Consider the following 4,383-nt stretch of genomic DNA (forward strand, 5'->3'; position numbering starts at 1 on the left):
AATGGCGTGAACCCAGGAGGCGGAGCTTGCATTGAGCTGAGATCCAGCCACTGCACTCCAGCCTGGGCGACAGAGCGAGACTCCGTCTTAAAAAAAAAAAAAAAAAAAAAAAAAAAAAAAAAGAAAGACCCCATCTGTACAAAAAAATACAAAAATTAGTTGGGTATGGTGGCTCATCCCTGTAATCCTAGCTGCTTAGGAGGCTGAGGTGAGAGGATCACTTGTGTCTGGGAGGTCGAGGCTGCAGTGAGCTGAGATTACACCACTGTACTCCAGCCTGAGCAACAAAACAAGACCATGTCTCAAAAAAAAAAAAAAAAAAAAAGACAATATATAAAGAACTCTTACAACTTGGCTGTACACGGTGGCTCATGCCTATAATTCCAGCACTTTGGGAGGCCAGGGCAGGTGGATCACGAGGTCAGGAGTTCAAGACCAGCCTGATCAACTTGGTGAAACCCTGTCTCTACTAAAAATACAAAAATTAGCCAGGCATGGTGGTGCGTGCCTGTAATCCCAGCTACTCTGGAGGCTGAGCCAGGATAATAACTTTAACCCAGGAGGCGGAGGTTGCAGTGAGCTGAGATTGTGCCACTGCACTCCAACCTGGGCAACAGAGCGAGACTCCGTCTCAAAAAAAAAAAAAAGACTACACATTGGGTACAGTGTATACACTGCTCAACTGCTCAGGTGATGTGTACATCACAATCTCAGAAATCACCAGTAAAAAACTTATTCTTGTAACTACTACCCATTCCCCAAAAACCTATTGGAAAAAAAATAGACAAAATAGCTGGGCGTGGTGGCTCATGCCTGTAATCCCAGCACTTTGGGAGGCTGAGATGAGGGGATCACTTGATGTCAGGAGTTCGAGACCAGCCTGGCCAATATGGGGAAACCCCATTTCTACTAAAGATACAAAAAATTAGCTGGGTGTGGTGGTGTGCACCTGTAATCCCAGCTACTCGGGAGACTGGGGCAGGAGAATGGCTTGAACCTGGGAGGCAGAGGTAGCAGCGAGCCAAGATTGTGCCATTGCACTCCAGCCTGGGCAACAGGGCGAGACTCCATTTCAGGAAAAAAAAAAATTAGCCAGGCATGGTGACGCATGCCTGTAGTCCCAGCTACTCAGGAGGCTGAGGCAGAAAAGTCTCTTGAACCCGGGAGGTGGAGGTTTCAGTGAGCTGAGATAACACCACTGCACTCCAGCTTGGGCAACAGAGCGAGACTCCATCTCAAAAAAAAAAAAAGACAAAACAGGTTTTGGTGAGGATATGGAGAAATTGGAGCTCATCCACATTTGACTCTTGAACAACTTGATGGTTAGGGGTGCTGACCTTCCACACAATTGAAAATCTGCCTGTAACTTTTTTTTGTTTTGTTTTGTTTTTTAAAAAATGAGATTTCGCTCTGTCACTCAGGCCAGAATGCAGTGGTGTGATTATAGCTCACTGCAACCTTGAACTGCTGGGCTCAAGCGATCCTCCTGCCTCAGTCTCCCAAGTAGCTGGAACTATATGTGTGCACCACCATGCCTGGTTAATTTTTTTCTTTTTGGAGAGATAGGGTCTCACTATGTTACCCAGGCTGGTCCTGAACTCCTAGGCTCAAGTGATCCTCCCATCTTGGCTTCCCAAAGTGGTAGGATTACAGGCGTGAGCCACCGTGCCAGGCTACATATAACTTTTGACTCCCCAGAAATCCAGCCAGGTGCAGTGGCTCACCTCTGTAATTCCAGCACTTTGGGAGGCCAAGCTGGGAGGATTGCTTGAGCCCAGGAGTTTGAGATCAGCCTGGAAAATAGAGGGCAACCCCACCTCTATGAAAATTTTAAAAATTAGTTGGGTGTGGTGGCGCACACCTGTAGTCCCAGCTACTCAGGAGGCAGTGGTGGGAGGATTGCTTGAGTTGGGAGGTCAAGTCTGCAGTGAGCCTTGATCATACCACTGTACTCCAGCCTGGGCAACAGAGTGAGATCCTGTCTCAAAATATCTTAACTACTAATAGCCCACTGTTGTCCAGAGGCCTCAGGGATTATATAAACAGTCGATTAACATTTTTTTTTAATGTGAGCCAAAGATTTATGTCTTCATTTCTTGCATTTGAAGTACTCTTCGATGACATCCTTGGCCTGAGACTCTTTGCCATAGTCCTTTACTATATAACTGCAACCAACCACTTTACGGGGCTTCCCTTCTCTCAGTTTTACAGAGGCCTACCCATTCCCCTAGTTTCTTGCTGTCATCAACCTTAATTAGGTTCAGCACAAAGGGCCTCCACCAACTTGTCATACATAGGCTCATCACAGTTGGATGCAAGCACACAAAGATGGGCTTGGCACTTGTCTAAGGCTTTGGCAGCTTCGCGAATTCCACGTGCTAGGCCATCGTGGATGAGGGCGGTCTTCAGCACCTCTTGTAAAGCAGTATTAACGTCCATTACACCTCCAGCAGCAATGCCTTCCTCGCCATGGTGGTGGGTTACGGGTGAAGGTGAATCTTGAACTCACCCAAGCCTCCACCTCCGTGCGACTTGGCGGTGGCAGGGAAAGAGCGATTAACATATTTTTAAATTTTATATATATATATATATATATATATATATATTTTTTTTTTTTTTTTTGGAGACAGAGTCTTGCTCTGTTGCCCAGGCTGGAGTGCAGTGGCGTGATCTCGGCTCATTGCAAGCTCTGCCTCCCGGGTTCAGGCCATTCTCCTGCCTCAGCCTCGAGTAGCTGGAACTGCAGAAGTAGCCCACCACCCGCGCCCGGCTAATTTTTGTATTTTTAGTAGAGATGGGGTTTCACCGTGTTAGCCAGGATGGTCTCAATCTCCTGACCTCGTGATCCACCCGCCTTGGCCTCCCAAAGTGCTGGGATTACAGGCGTGAGCCACCACGCCCGGCCCTATGTTATATATATTATACTATAATCTTACAATAAGCTGGAGAAAAAATGTTACTAAGAAAATCAGGAAGAGAAAACACATTTAATTTACTATTCATTAGGTGGAAGTGGATCATGATAAAGGTCTTCATTCTCATCGTCTTCACACTGAGTAAGGCGGAGGAGGAGGGGGAAGAAGAGGAGGGGTTGGTCTTGCTGTCTTAGGGGTAGCAGACGCAGAAGAGGTGGAGGAGGTAGATGGAGAGGCAGACGCATTCAGCTGTAACTTTCTTTTTTACCAGCCCCCCGGTGTTTAAAGTTGTAACTTTAATTAAATTTAATTAGTTTTTTTGAAACAGAGTCTCACACGGTCAACCTGGCTGGAGTGCAGTGGCGCAATCTCAACTCACTGTAACATCGCCTCCCAGGCGCAAGCAATTCTCCTGGCTCCGCCTCCTGAGTAGTTGAGATTACAGACGTGCACCACCATGTCTGAATAATTTTTTTTTTTTTTGGCGTTCCTGAGTTTATCTGGGGCACACATGGGCGAGGGCCCTACACCTAGGTGGTGTTGGGCCTCTTGGTGGTGAAGCGTGGCTTGTGCTGGCGCCCAGGACCCTGTGGGGTGTGAGGAACCTGATCTTGGAGTCCTATGCGGTGGCACTTGCTGCTTTCGCGATCCTCTACCTTCATGATCACTGGATGGAGTGGGCCCAGGTCTTGGGTGCCAGGCAGCCCATGTCGGTCGCGGTGGGTGACAAGCGCCCTGAGTGGTCAGCTTCAGTCTTCCGGGGTACATGTTATGCCGGGTGCAGCTCGAGGAGTCATGGCGCGGCCAGATGCCGAAGTTCTTCACCACGCGGGGCGCTTCTCAAATGCCTGCCCACAGTAGACCAGTCTCCCCTGAAGACTTCTTCCAGCTCTTTTTTTTTTTTTTTTTTTTTGAGGCCCGGAGTCTGGCGCTGCTCCTTAGGCTGGGGACTGTATTATCCAGACTGGTCTTGAACCTCTGGGCCCTCAGTCCTTCCACTTTGGCCTCCCAAAGTGCTAGGATTACAGGTGTGAGCCACTGTGCCTGGACCCTAATTTAAGAGGTGCTAGTGTCCACGTGGGTGAGGGGATTGACTTTGAAAATAAGGATGTATGAGCTCGGTGGATTTGTGTGGTGACTGTGGGCAGGTCCTCCTGCATCTACTTGTGGAGATGGGGCAGAAAACTGAATTTTCTTCCCGTACCCATAGTGACCAGATGGTGAAAGCAGATTGACAGCCATAGATAGCAATAACGATGATGGTAGGAATATTAATAGTTCCCGTATTGAGCGCTTACTCTGTGCCCGGCCCCGTGCTATGCATTTCATTTACATTACCTCCGTTGCAGTGTTTCCCCCTTGTTAGGCATTTTAGAGCTTCCTGTCTGATTTTTACCCCAGAGTGGTATAATACTACACCACCTATAGTATTAATTGACTGAAATTTCAGGTTTTTGTTTTGAGATGG

At 47.8% G+C, this 4,383-nt stretch overlaps 1 pseudogene; it reads right to left on the minus strand.

The window, feature by feature from the left end:
• Positions 1-2,074: 2,074 nt before the first annotated feature.
• On the minus strand, positions 2,075-3,577 carry LOC103879937 (annotated as a pseudogene).
• Positions 3,578-4,383: the final 806 nt, after the last annotated feature.

This window comes from Papio anubis, chromosome 20 (genome assembly GCF_008728515.1).
Source record: "Papio anubis isolate 15944 chromosome 20, Panubis1.0, whole genome shotgun sequence".
NCBI lineage: Eukaryota > Metazoa > Chordata > Mammalia > Primates > Cercopithecidae > Papio > Papio anubis.